General features: G+C 36.8%; 2 long non-coding RNA genes across 2 annotated transcripts; both read right to left on the minus strand.

The window, feature by feature from the left end:
- Positions 1 to 579: 579 nt before the first annotated feature.
- On the minus strand, positions 580 to 8,197 carry LOC123548002 (uncharacterized). Its single transcript, XR_006685787.2, has 6 exons — positions 6,516 to 8,197; positions 6,154 to 6,313; positions 5,656 to 5,817; positions 5,239 to 5,326; positions 4,481 to 4,634; positions 580 to 697 (listed from the first exon to the last, which is right to left on the minus strand). It is a non-coding gene; the product is annotated as an uncharacterized LOC123548002 (long non-coding RNA).
- A 3,512-nt stretch (positions 8,198 to 11,709) lies between these two features.
- Positions 11,710 to 13,142, minus strand: LOC123548001 (uncharacterized). The gene is made up of 3 exons (XR_006685786.2): positions 12,914 to 13,142; positions 12,313 to 12,371; positions 11,710 to 11,808 (listed from the first exon to the last, which is right to left on the minus strand). It is a non-coding gene; the product is annotated as an uncharacterized LOC123548001 (long non-coding RNA).
- Positions 13,143 to 15,304: the final 2,162 nt, after the last annotated feature.

Below are 15,304 nucleotides of genomic sequence, written 5' to 3' on the forward strand. Positions count from 1 at the left end.
CCTTAAAAATAACTTAAGTATAACACCTTGATGACCTTGACCTTGGGTATTATGGGCCCAGTCCCTGCACATACTTTTGTTTGTATGCTGGACAATGTTTTTGTATAGTTACAGTAAGATATAAGCAATAGCAACAAAGGTATTACAGAAAAACAAAGTTGCCGAAAAACTTTAACCTTAAAAATAACTTAAGTATAACATCTTGGTGTCCTTGACATTGGGTATAATGGGCCAAGCCCCTGCATATACTTTGTTTGTATGCTGGACAATGTTTATGTGAAGTTACAGTAAGATATAAGCAATAGTAGCAAAGATATGACAGAAAACAAAGGTTGCCGAAAAACTTTAAGAAAGCTAAAGCCGACGCCGACGCCGGAGCGAGTAGAATAGCCCCCCCTATTCTCCGAATAGAGGAGCTAAAAATGAAAAAGAAACTTTTGCCAAGAAACTAGCAGAATGGCCACGGACGCCAAGTAGGATAGCTCTCTACATAATTTGTATAATTGTGTTTAAAACAAGCTATTTCAGAATAAATGGTACAAAATTAATCATAAATTTCTTACAGATAGTTTCTGGCATGCACCGGACTCTCGCCTCAACAGTCGAAAACAACAAACACAGGACGGCACGTTCTTGAATCGATTCTTTTTCTTTGTCTTTCAACAATGTAAAACACTGTCTTCCTGTCGATTTAAACCTGAAAAAAATATCATACTTATAACATTAACAAGCGAAATTCATGCAATTCAATGAAAATATGCTACATATCGCTTAATAATTGGCAATTGCACATATCTGCGTGGGTTCAAGTCTCGCTCGTGGTCGTTGAATTCTGTCACTTCAAGGAAACTGTTTTGCTGAAAGTTGGTGGCCAAAACTTAATGACTTGAGCAATAAGCGTGGGGGGTGTGGGGGGGTGGGGGGGGGGGGGAGGAAATTATGGTTATAACATTGTTTATATTTATACAAATTAAAATGGCCTATACAGCAGGTCAGAAATTCTAACTGACTAATCGGAAAGATGCATTTTCAAGTTCTGTCATTTCCCAGTTTTTACAATGAACATGTAGTGACTCGCAGTAATTTAGAAATCAAGTTCCGTTTTTAATCTCACGTGTCTTAGAGGATGCTAAAATGAAAACATTTTAAAGTTTAATTTGAATACTATATTGATTACTTTTATTTAAAATACAATTTGAGGTTGTAAACAGTGGTTCTGTGATAAAGTCCGAGTAAAGTGATAACCCGACTGAAACGAGTACCATTTCGCAATGTTACTGTGAACTACTAGTATTCACGCCAAACTATGCCTTGTGCAAAAAGTGTGCTTTATCTCTAGACATGGAGTAAAGATGTATCATTACAAAATGCAGAATTTCTCAAGACTACCCGAATCAATGTCTTTAAAACTGAGTAAAAAAATCAAACAATGAAACAGTATAAATGTATCAAGATAAAGTTTCTGTCGTCAGTAAATGTCTAAAGAGAACAAAAAATGATGTCCAAATTGTATGACACATGACCCCTGAAAATATTCGATAGAATAATGCTAAGAATTTAAAAAGCGGCAAAACTAAAAAAACAACAAAAAACACCGGACACCAAATTCCAGAAAAAAGCAAATGTCTTCTTCAAGCTGATGTTTACAAAGTTTCATTTGAGCTGTAGAACTTAAGTACATAATGTGTTCTGATGTAGTTGTAAAATTTTGACGTCCGAGAACGGGTCATAACTCGAGCAGAAAATTAGACATGGAAGTTTCGATAATACACGTGTCCACTTCATGTTTTGTTTAAATTGGGTAGTAACTGTATGAGAATTTGGGTACACAATGTTCTGATATAGATGTAACATTTCAAAGTCCAAAAAAGGGCCATTACCCCAAAAGAATATTACATGAAAATCCCCACAATATGCGCATTTCAATGAAAACGGTATATACTTTAAGTATATTTCAGTTAGATATAAACTGTAAGAGCAGCTGAGTATACAAGAAATGTGACTAACGGACTGACGGACAGACAGATATTTTAAACACTATCTTTGACACCGTGGTAATAAAATATATCTAATAATTTACGTCGTATCATAGTTTACCTATAATGCAGGCAAAAAAGATTATTTTCTAAGCCCATCTGAAAGTTCTTAGAGGTGAACAATTTGCAAGTAACAATGTGTATATTTCTTGGACATCCGTTGGTGACATAAATACAAATAAGGTCTGAACTTCAGAGTGACTTGCTCGCTAATTTTAAATACATTTAGTTGAAACAGAATTCATTTAACAGATTCATAGAAAGTAGTTTTTGAAAACATGTTTATTTTCATGATTTTGCTAGCTGGTTTCTAACTAGTACCCGCACCTCATCAAAAACTGCGGTCAAAGTTCTGTCAAATCGGGATTTGAATCAGCGACTCAAAACAAGGAGTCTAATTATCTACCATTATAGCCGGGTGAGCATACAATGTCACGTATTTATGTGGCAAAATAATTTATAATGTACATAAATGCCAGAAGAATTGTTTTCCGCAATGCCATGTTTATGGAACCTAATTTCATCATCTGCATACAAAGCAGATAAAATAACTTTCAAACTAATAACAAGAGGGTCATGATGACCCTGGATCGCTCACCAGAGTAATATGAGCTACATGTTTCAAATGTCAAACTGATGACTTTTAGAATTTTTTGGAAGATTTTTCAATGTACAATCAAGTAACCCCTGGGGCGGGGCCAATTTTACCCCGGGGGTCATGATTTGAACAAAGTTTGTAGAAGTCTACTAGGCAATGTTACATATCAAATATCTAAGCCTTCTGGTTTATTTTTAGCAAATTTATGAAGATTTCCCTATGTACAATTAAGTAACCCCTGGGACTGGGTCAATTTGACCCTGGGGGGAGGGGGGCAAGATTTGAACAAATTTTATAGAGGTCCACTAGGCAATGCTACATGTCAAATATATAAGATCTAGGCCTTCTAGTTTATTTCTAGAAAAATTTTGAAGATTTTCCTATGTAAAATCAAGTGACCCCTGGGGCGGGGTCAATTTTGACACGGGGGCCATGATTTGAACAAATTTTGTAGAGGTCCACTAGACAATGCTACATGTCAAATATCTAAGCTCTAGGCCTTCTGGTTTACTTTTAAAATTTTTGAAGATTTTTCTATGTACAATCAAGTAACCCCATGGGGCGGGGTCAATTTGACCCCGGGGATCATGATTTGAACAAATTTTGTAGAAGTCTTCTAGGCAATGCTACATGTCAAATATCTAAGATCTAGGCCTTCTGGTTTATTTTTAGAAAATTTTTGAAGATTTTCCTACGTTAAATCAAGTGACCCCTGGGGCGGGGTCGGTTTTTAATCCGGGGGTCATGATTTGAACAAATTTTGTAGAGGTCAACTAGGCAATGCTATATGTGAAATATCTAAGCTCTAGGCCTTCTGGTTTATTTTTAGATAATTTTTGAAGATTTTCCTATGTAAAATCAATTTTGACCCCGGGGTCATGATTTGAACAAATTTTGTAGAGGTCCACTAGGCAATACTATATGTGAAATATCTAAGCTCTAGGGCTTCTGGTTTATTTTAAGGTAACTTTTGAAGATTTTTCTATGTAAAATCAAGTGACCCCTGAGGCGGGGTCAATTTTGACCCCAGGGTCATGATTTGAACAACTTTGGTAGAGGTCTACTAGGCAATGCTACAAGTCAAATATCTAAGCTCTAGGGATTCTGGTTTTTGAGAAGAAGATTCTTTAAGATTTTCTTATGTAAAATCAAGTGACCCCTGGGGCGGGGTCAATTTTGACCCCGTGGTTATGATTTGAAAATTTTTTGTAGAGGTCCACTAGGCAATGCTTCACACCAAATATCTAAGCTCTAGGGCTTCTGGTTTTTGAGAAGAAATTTTTAAAAGTTTTTCCTTTCGGTTGCCATGGCAACCATAGTTCTTCATGGAATTCAATTCTTTGAATAATTTTAAAGAAGACCATCCAAGGAACATCCCATTGAAGTTTCATCAAAATTGGCCTGTCGGTTTAGGAGGAGATGTTGTTTAAAGGAAAGTGTGGACGGACGACGGACGGACGGACGGACGTACAACGGGCGGCCGGACGCCGGACGGTGAGCGATCACAATACCTCACCCTGAGCACTTTGTGCTCAGGTGAGCTAAAAACAAGGAGCTGCGTCCAATAAACGCTTGATGCCCCCGGTGGCATCCTTGTCGATACAAAGCAACCTAAGTCCAAAACGAGGTCAAGTTCAAGGTCAAGGTCAAACTGAGGTCAGGTGATGTCTGAAGATGAGGAATGGTCACAGGTTACATCTGCATTAGTATCAAGTCATTCTAGTTAGGGGTATTGATGCTGTTAACCTCGTATGGACGGACGGACGGACAGGACAATCACTATATGCCTCCCGCATCAGTAGATGCCGGGGGCATAAAAACGTTATGAAGTAACATTTCTCTTTACCTGAATAAATTCGTCGCCTACCTCGCGGATTCTGATATGTGCACGAGGTGTGGAAGAGCTCTCTACCATCACCAGGACAGGGCAAATACAGACGATATGTTCATCAAGGGATGAATTCCACTAAAACCACTCTATCTTGACCAATCGAACAGTGCTGAAATTTTTTTATTACATACTCAATTACATACTCAGTTATTCGTTAAGAAACGTCAATATTTTCACATTTCACGTCGGGTGCGTGGCGTCATTTGTGATGTAATTTTTACGTGAGTCGTCGCATTTGAAATGTCTTTAACGACCATAAGATTAATTTTGCTCATGTTAAAAACTAATTCGTATCGTTTATATAACTATTATTACTTTAGATGCGTATGTAATATACAGATTATTAGATTTGCATCGATAATATGCACTCGTTCTTTCGCGAAATATTGCGCCCTGAAGTCGCGCAATAATTCCGCTGCATAACTCATGCATATTTCTCGATACAAATCTAATAACCTATAAGTCCTACATTTATGTTTTATTGCACTGTTAGAAATGACCGATCCGTGATTTGCGAAGTTATACACTCTTCACTTTAAGGTTGGTATTTTTTTTCATTTCCGGAACAACGCATCATAAATGCATCGCCTTTATGGTCTGCAAGTTATACAAGCCAGTATCAGTGTACATAATGACGACAATATAAAAGTTAATTTATTTTATGAAAGTTTTATACTGGAAAGTATGACGACAAACAAATTCAAATATTTTACCAAAATTTTATACTGCAGAGTTACTCCAGGCATCGGGTCCCTTCTTCCGCCACTGGCGTCATCTGGTAGAAGCAGCAAGTGTCGTCTGCTAGATATAATTGGCAACTAACTGTCATGTTATAAATCCTCTTATTACATATGGATATATAATCCTTAAGTTAAGTTACCGAAATAGTTATTTTGTAAAATTTAAATAACTACCAGCGATTCATAACTTGACAAATCTCTCAATATGTTCAAGAGAAAAGGAAAGTTATGTCACAGAACCAGATGTCAGCCTATATCAACAATAGCTTTTCGCTGTGCCTGTCACATTTAACTTTGTTTCAGATAAGTAAGAAACCGTAGATGTAATACAAACTGTGGCTCGAACTCGCGCCGCGTAAATAGCAATTCTAAAGTAATTTAGTAGCCTACCTTGTCGAGAACAGTTAATTACTATGTTGACATAAGGGGTCCAGAACACCTCTGATGAGCGACATCGACTGGTTACCAGTGCCCCTCTGGTTATCGGCATCTTTTTAGTACCAGCAAGGCAATTCTACGACAACTGTAGTTCCATCAACTAAATTTTTCTTCCTGTTAATACAATAAAATAAACAGCCACACTGTTTTTCAGAAACCAACACTTACACCAAAGTCACATATGAAAAGATCTGACAGAAAACAAAAGTTTGTTATAAAATCTTTGATATGATTTAAAGGAGAAAATGGGTTTCAAACTCACACACCAAAAATCACGAATTCGACCCACGTCTCAGGCTTATACGGTAGCAAACGCTTGCCTGTTTAGACCGCAACACAGCAATGAGCCCGACGTACAATTACACCAATCGTGAAAACCTACTTGGTGTAATTTAACTGATTTACCGACCTATATTCAAAGTGCAATATAAATTATAAGCAAGTCCTTACGTGTATGGTACAGGAAACTGCTTCTTGTCGGTTAGTTCGGGTTCCTCGTCTGATAGCCTGAATTTCTCATCGAATAGTTTTGAGTTTCTTGTCCGATACTTCCGAGTTTTACTTTCACCATAGCCAGAAGTTGAATGCACATTCCTACGCTCCAGAATTACTACGAGAAAAATAGTTCTTTGCTTTCTAAAGGTTTAAAGTTACGCACTGCTTAACTGAATACACACGATAACCAGAAAATATAAAATTTATAGAAAATTTATTAAAATGAAAATGAATGTTCGTAACTTGCGGGATGAAAACTGCAAAAAAAAGCTATCAAACGAAATAATCTAATTGTACCAGTTAGAAAAATTACATACCTCAGAAAAAGGATCAAGTTGCAGCATCCACTTAACCACTGTGAAATCTACAACATGACATCCACGCACGTGCTTGTAGTCAATATCATGTACCATAGCTGCACCATACACTAAACCATTGCACTGTCTACAACATGATATATTCACAGGTGCTTGTAAACATCAGCAACCAGGTTGAAAAAATGCATACAAAAAGGATAACATAAGTAGCAATATACATACCTGTTCATCATAAAGAGAAACGCACATTTTGCTTGGTCTGCATCTCCATGTCCGTCTGCGTCTTTCTTCTTCAAGTATACATACCCCAGCATTCTAGTAGAAAAAAGAATTGCAAAACAAAAAGAGTAAAACGCTGAAATAGAATAAAACAATTTCGCGCGTTCAACCCAGATCTCGTCTGCACCGCATGTCTGTCGTCTGCATATTTCATGGCATGTCTTAGCAGCTTTCGCGCGTTCAACCCAGATCTCGCCTGCACCCCATATATGTCGTCTGCAAATTTCATGACATGTCTTTGCAGCTATCTAAAACTGATGGGAAATGTAAAACAAATTAATCATAGCGCAATATTTAATTGTGTACATCAATAAATCTAGTTATAATGTTTTGCTAATGGCAGAAAGAAAATCAACTTGTAACGGAACGAAAGATGAAGAACCCAATGCGACAAACAATTCGCATCAAAAGCCTATTTTAACAAAACAACGAAAACATTATCGAAATCCATCCGAGAAGACCACATGGAAGACACCAAAAACACAACAAACACCAAAACACCACCACAAACACCATTATATAGCCAAACAAATCCCTGACAAAACAGCAAACACCGAACACCAAGAATTACGCAGCAAAACACATGCAAGGTAGATTGAGTTTTCAATAACCGCACATATTATCCAGATGTTTGTTTATATTCAAGTTTTGCCTGAATTCATTTACGGGTCCTAGCAAAGCTTAGACTATTTAAAGCTAAGCATTTGTCACGTGATCGTTATCGGTTGCAGGATTTCTCTCACTGCTGTTTGTAGATTTGGACGTCGTCATCCATTTATACCTTTGCCTAGATGTAGATGTTAGTTTCCATGGTAATCCTGTTGTGTTTATAGATACAGAGGAGCATGTGTAAAATGAAAAAAAAAAACAAATATATCAAAGTGACATCACAAAAAAAAGAAAAAGTAAACATACACACCTTATATGCTCTAAAATCTGCTGTATGACTTTGTACATCTAAACGTTGCTCATCCAATATACCATTGCCTAGATATTGAGGTACATTTCCATGGTAACCCTGTTAAAGCTGAATGTATAAATACAGAAAGGCATGTGTAAAAACAAAAACAAACAAATGTATCAAAGCGTTGCCACATAAAAAGAAAAGTGGACATACATGTACTAACCGTATATGCTCTAAAATCTGCTTATCTGAACGTCAGTCATTGTCTATATGTGTTTGTGGCGGTACGTTCCCATGGTGACCCTGTTGCGTGTATACATACAGAGAGGCATGTGTAAAAAGAGAAACAAATACATGTATATCAAAGTGTTGCCACATGTAAGACAAGAGCTGTCAGTTGACAGCGCGCTCGACTATTCTCAGTGCTTGATAGTATGATATAAGCTATGAGTAAAACTTTAACATTACAATAAGCATGTTCTAAGTCGAAAAGTGGCCATAATTTGGTCAAAATGCTTGGTAGAGTTGCCTCATCCTTTTTACAGACTGGGGTCATGATGGTAAACAAGTATGCAAAATATCAAAGCAATATCTCAATGGACTTTGAAAATATTTGGGGTGGTACGCAAACTTTAACATTATATTCCAAGTCGAAAAGGGGCCATAATTCAGTCAAAATGTTTGACAGAGTTGCCTCCTCATTTTTTCAGACTGGGGTCATGATGGTAAACAAGTATGCAAAATATCAAAGCAATATCTCAATGGACTTTGAAAATATTTGGGGTGGTACACACACTTTAACATTATATTCGAAGTCGAAAATGGGCCATAATTCAGTCAAAATACTTGATAGAGTTGCCTCCTCCTTTTTACAGACTGGAGTCATGATGGTCAACAAGTATGCAAAATATCAAAGCAATATCTCAATGGACTTTGAAAATATTTGGGGTGGTACGTAAACTTTAACATTATATTCTAAGTCGAAAAGGGGCCATAATTCAGTCAAAATGCTTGATAGAGTTGCCTCATCCTTTTTACAGACTGGGGTCATGATGGTAAACAAGTATGCAAAATATCAAAGCAATATCTCAATGGACTTTGATAATATTTGGGGTGGTACGTAAACTTTAACATTATATTCTAAGTCGAAAAGGGGTCATAATTCAGTTAAAATGTTTGACAGAGTTGCCTCCTCCTTTTTAAAGACTGGGGTCATGATGGTAAACAAGTATGCAAAATATCAAAGCAATATCTCAATGGACTTTGAAAATATTTGGGGTGGTACACACACTTTAACATTATATTCGAAGTCGAAAAGGGGCCATAAATCAGTCAAAATACTTGGTAGAATTGCCTCCTCCTTTTTACAGACTGGGGTCATGATGGTTAACAAGTATGCAAAATATCAAAGCAATATCTCAATGGACTTTGAAAATATTTGGGGTGGTACGCAAACTTTAACATTATATTCAAAGTCGAAAAGGGGCCATAATTCAGTCAAATGCTTAATAGAGTTGCCTCCTCCTTTTTACAGACTGGGGTCATGATGGTAAACAAGTATGCAAAATATCAAAGCAATATCTCAATGGACTTTGAAAATTATTGGGGTGGTACGCAACCTTTAACATTACAATAAGCATATTCTAAGTCGAAAAGGGGCCATAATTCAGTCAAATGCTTGATAGAGTTGCCTCCTCCTTTTAACAGACTGGGGTCATGATGGTTAACAAGTATGCAAAATATCAAAGCAATATCTCAATGGACTTTGAAAGTATTTGGGGTGGTACACAAACTTTAACATTTGTGTGACGCTCACGATCACGCTCCTGCTCACGCCGGCGCCGGGGCGAGTAGGATAGCTCCCCTATTCTTCGAATAGTCGAGCTAAAAAGTAAACATGCACACCCTATATGCTCCAAAATCGTTGTAAAACTTTGTACATCTAAACATATTTACCATTGCCAAGATGTGGTGGCAAGTGTTCACGGTAACCCTGTTAAATGTACAGATACAGGGAGGCATGTGTAAAAAGAGAAACAAGTATATCAAATTTGTTGCCACAAAAAATAACAAGAGCACCGCCTTGTGGGTGCTGACGCTCATCTGATTTTTTTTGTGTAATAGAAATATTGTCCTACCCATGATTTTCTAAGTCTAAAAAGGGCCATCATTCTTGCAAAAAGCAGGATAGAGTTATGTTTCTTGATGTTCAGTGTCCACTTATGATGGTGAAAAACTGTTGCAAGTTTTAAAGCAATAGCTTTGATAGTTTATGAGAAAAGTTGACTTAAACATAATACTCAACCAAGAAAATGATTTTCTAAGTCCAAAAGGGGCAATAATTATTGCAAAAAAGCAGGATGGAGTTATGTTGCTTGCTGTACAGGGTCAGCTTATGATGGTCAACAAGTGTTGCAAGTTTCAAAGCAATAGCTTTGATAGTTTAAGAGAAAAAGTTGACCTAAACATAAAACTTAACCAAGAAATCTGATATTTTCTAAGTCCAAAAAGGGCCATAAATCTTGCAAAAAGCAGGATGGAGTTATGTTTCTTGCTGTACAGGGTCAACTTATGATGGTGAACAAGTGTTGCAAGTTTTAAAGCAATAGCTTTGATAGTTTAGGATAAAAGCTGACCTAAACATAAAACGTAACCAAGAAAACTGATTTTCTAAGTCCAAAAGGGGCAATAAATCTTGCAAAAAGCAAGATGGAGTTATGTTTCTTGATGTACAGGGTCTGCTTATGATGGTGAACAAGTATTCCAAGTTTCAAAGCAATAGCTTTGATAGTTTAGGAGAAAAGTTGACCTAAACATAAAACTTAACCAAGAAATCTGATATTTTCTAAGTCCAAAAGGGGCCATAAATCTTGCAAAAAGCAAGATGGAGTTATGTTTCTTGCTATACAGGGTCAGCTTATGATGGTAAACAAGTATTCCAAGTTTCAAAGCAATAGCTTTGATAGTTTAGGAGAAAAGCTGACCTAAACATAAAACTTAACCAGGCAACGCCGACGCAGACGCCGACGCAGACGCCGACGCCGACGCCGACGCCGACAACCGCTAAAGTGATGACAATAACTCATCATTTTTTTTCAAAAAATCAGATGAGCTAAAAAGTAAACATATACACCCTATATGTTCCAAACTCTGAACGTTGATCACCCATTATACCAATGCCTAGACGTAGAGACACGTTTCCATGGAGCCCCTGTTGCAGTTATGTGTATACTTTAGATACAAAAGGCATGTGTAAAACAAAAACAAATGTATCAAAGTATTGCCACAAGAAGGAAAAAGTAAATATACACACCCTTTATGCTGCAAAATCTGCTGTATAACTTTGTACATCTGAACTTCGGCCATCCATTATACCAATGCCTAGACGTAGAGAAACGTTTCCATAGAACCCTGTGGCAATTGTGTGTATAGATACAAAAGGCATGTGTAAAAAGAGAAACAAGTATATCAAAGTGTTGCCAAAAAAGAACAAGAGCTGTCAGTTGACAGCGTGCTCGACTATTCTCAGTGCTTGATAGTATAATATAAGCTACAAGTAAAACCTTAACATTACAATAAGCATATTCTAAGTGGAAAATGGGCCATAATTCAGTCAAAATGCTTGATACAGTTGCCTCCTCTTTTTTACAGACTGGGGTTATGATGGTAAGCAAGTATGGACAATATCAAAGCAATATCTCAATGGACTTTGAAAATATTTGGGGTGGTACGCAAACTTTAACCTTTAAGTTACAATAAGCATACTCTAAGTCGAAAAGGGGCCATAATTCAGTCAAAATACTTGATAGAGTTGCCTCCTCCTTTTTACAGACTGGGGTTATGATGATAAACAAGTATGCAAAATATCAAAGCAATATCTCATTGGACTTTGAAAATATTTGGGGTGGTACGCAAACTTTAACATTTGTGTGACGCTCACGCCGACGCCTGGGCGAGTAGGATAGCTTCCCTATTCTTCGAATAGTCGAGCCAAAAAAGTAAACATACACACCCTATTTGCTCCAAAATCTGCTGTATAACTTTGTACATCTGTCCGTCGGCCATCCATTATACCACTGCCTAGACGTAGAGGTACGTTTCCATGGAACCCTATTTAGGTTGAGAGAACAGATACAAAAAGGCATGTGTGAAACATAAACAAATGTACAAGAATGAATAAGTATGTATACACAACCTATATGCTCTAAAATCTGCTATATAACTTAGAACATCTGAACGTTGGTCATCCATTACACCATCGCCCAGATGTAGAGAAACGTTTCCATGGTAACCCTGTTCACGTTGAGTGTATAGATACAGAAAGACATGTGTAAAAACAGAAACAAAATGTATCAAAATGTTGCCACAAAAAAAAGAAAAAAGTAAACATACATGTACACTCCCCGTATTTTCCAAAATGTGCTGTATAACTTTGTACATCTGAACGGCTGCCATCTATATATTTCATTGCCTAGACGTATGTTTCCGTTGCTACCCATTTTAATATTAAGGAAAAAACAACAGAAAGCTATGTGTAAAAACAGAAACCTATATTAATTCTAGGGGTACCTTAAGTAGACATTCCAGACAAAGAAAATATGAAAACATACACACCATTTATGCTGCAGATCTGACAACACCTTAGTCCATGATCTGTATGTACACACGGTCACCTAATGATGATAAACAAATGTGCAAAGATTCAAAGCTGTAGCTCCTATAGTTTTAAGAAAAGGTGGACCTAAACAAAAGTTTTAACCAAGAAACTCAAATTTTCGAAGAACAAAAAGGGCCATAATTCTGACAAAATGCATATCAGAGTTATGTTACGATTCTTGGCCTACACACGGTCACCTAATGATGATAAACAAGTGTGCAAAGATTCAAAGCTGTAGTTCGTATAGTTTTAAGAAAATGGGGACCTAAACAAAAATTTTAACCAAGAAACTCAAATTTTCTAAGTACAAAAAAGGCCATAATTTTGACAAAATGCATATCACAGCTGTGGTTCTTGGCCTACACAGTCACCTAATGATGACAAACAAGTGCGCAAAGTTTCAAAGCTGTAGCTCTTATGGTTTATCAGAAAAGGCGGACCTAAACAAAAAAATTAACAAACGCCGAAGCCGACGATCAAGCGATGACAATACCGCGTAGACTTTTTCTCAAAAATCCGACGAGCTAAAATTTCAAACAAAAAGGAAAAAATACACACCCTTCCTGCTTCAAATCTGAGACCACGTCAGTCGATGTTGTGTATGAATCATGGATGGTCTCTCATCTATGCAATAATGCCACCACACCAACCTGGAAAACTGCAAAAAATAAAACATGATTTGTTAAACGTAAATGTCTCACTTGCAGTTAAAGCTATGAAGGCAATTTTAAAATATTTGTTTATACTTGTATGATACTTTGCAATCGATAGGAAGACCCGGAATCTGTATTCCAGGATATGATTAACGTTAAAAGTTGGCCCTAAAATAAACCATTTAACGATTATTTGTCTATAATGGTTTGACAACATATTGTGTAACAGAACAGTAAATAACTTTATTTTAAATCAATATTTTCAAATTAATTTTCAATTTAAATGGTAGAGCGGAAGTCTGTTGTAAACCACGCCATGCGTCCCTTTTTTGCACAATTTTTCATGGATGCCAAGTTGTTGTCACAGTCAAATAAATAAGACTTAAAACATGTTCCCAGTAAAAAAATACGTGCACAATACATAATTTGATTGTTTCCACAGCAACCGTTCACTTCAGGCAATAGCAAGAAGTACAGGCGAAAATTCCATCCTACCTATCTAGTTTGTGCATAATAATGGCATCGGTCCCTATACGGAATGAATGCGTGCTGAAAAAATCTCGAGAACGACTGGCTTTTCACCCCCAGTAAAATACATTAAAGCTAATGAATATTCTTTGGAATAAATCTTTATAATCAGTGTAAAGAAAACAAACTGTGGTATTAGATATTTCTCTAGAAGTAGTTTCTTGGGTTTACAGGAATTTGAATGATAATCACAGGTAAAGATGGGCGAAAACCACAAAATGAATCATTTACAAGTTTAACGGAAGAAATGAAAAAAAGAAATAACGACAGCAATAGAAAGAAAATAGAAAAGAAAACAGAGAATAAAACAATTACATACCATTTTGTTGACTCGCCTCTCTGAAAACCCGCATTTGCTATAACAATAACAATATGTTGTCACGAAAGTCACGGGTTAAGTGAACTGAGCATAAACAGTGCCTCGGGAATAACGCGTTGATTAAATCACAAAGGTTGAGTGAATTGTGTTAGACTGTGTCAAACATGTTTTGTACGAGTTCATTTAAGTTGTCGGGTCATTGCACCGCACCACTGTTTTGTGTAGCAGTATATGCCCCATGTGGTTCTGGGACGATCTGTGTATGAAAAGTATTGGAACCACTGCCTTACCCTTGCATGATCGTAAGAGGCGACTAATAGGGTCTTAACACTTGGTTTTGCAGTAACTCTGTGATTCCAGCAGGTAAGCAAATTTTGATTCCATGTCTCATGTTTTTATTTCGATGTAAATGAGATGTGGAATCAAAATTTGTAGTCCTGTCCGAGTTTATCATCAGTACCAGTATTTACAGATTATTTTTTTCATTAGAGAACAATCTTGATTGTTTATAACCAATATACAGTACCTTGATGTGTTTATATATGGTAGCCTCGTAATAGATCACATTGTCTACTGTAAATTCCCCATATTTGCATGTGTGTACATGTATTGAGAGAATAATAGAGATATTCAGATGTTCTGTTCTGTCCTGTCTTTAGGTGAGTCTTAAACTGAAGCAAACACTTATCCTATATTTTTGTTTGATTTTCTCATCATGTAAAGATAAGCAGGTCGTTTCTACATGCAAACATTTGAAATAAAATGTACATTGTATACTTTTCATTAAAAACAATATTCTTCAATCATCTTAAGATCGATAGAACCGCCGACATTCAATTATCTTTTTTTACAGGAACTTAACACATTCAACAAATTTGATAAAAGACATGTCATCGATCCCCAGTAAATCATACTTTAAAATTGTAATCCAATCAAAAATTTTATACCGTTAATCACCGCTGTTAAGAAAACAAGCAAACAACCAAAAATCAGCAATTTACATTATTTGAGCCGCGCCATGAGAAAACCAACATAGTGGGTTTGCGACCAGCATGGATCTAGACCAGCCTGCGCATCCGCGCAGTCTGGTCAGGATCCATGCTGTTCGTTAACAAATTCTCTAATTCCAGTAGGCTTTGATAGCGAACAGCATGGATCCTGACCAGACTGCGCGGATGCGCAGACTGGTCTGGATCCATGCTGGTCGCAAACCCACTAAGTTGGTTTTCTCATGGCACGGCTCATTTAAAGAAAATATATTTACCAAAATAAAGCACATCATCCATCTCCTCAGTTAAACTACAAATCCTAATTATGTCATTATCTTTCTTGGGAACAAAAGGAGCATATAATCAGTTTACAAGCCCAATATAAAGTAGATGTTGAAACAAAGTACAGGTTATACTCAAACTTAGTCCGGGTCGTCCTTAGTATGGTCCGGATCGTCCA

The sequence above is a fragment of the Mercenaria mercenaria genome, chromosome 9 (genome assembly GCF_021730395.1).
Source record: "Mercenaria mercenaria strain notata chromosome 9, MADL_Memer_1, whole genome shotgun sequence".
NCBI classification, from domain to species: domain Eukaryota; kingdom Metazoa; phylum Mollusca; class Bivalvia; order Venerida; family Veneridae; genus Mercenaria; species Mercenaria mercenaria.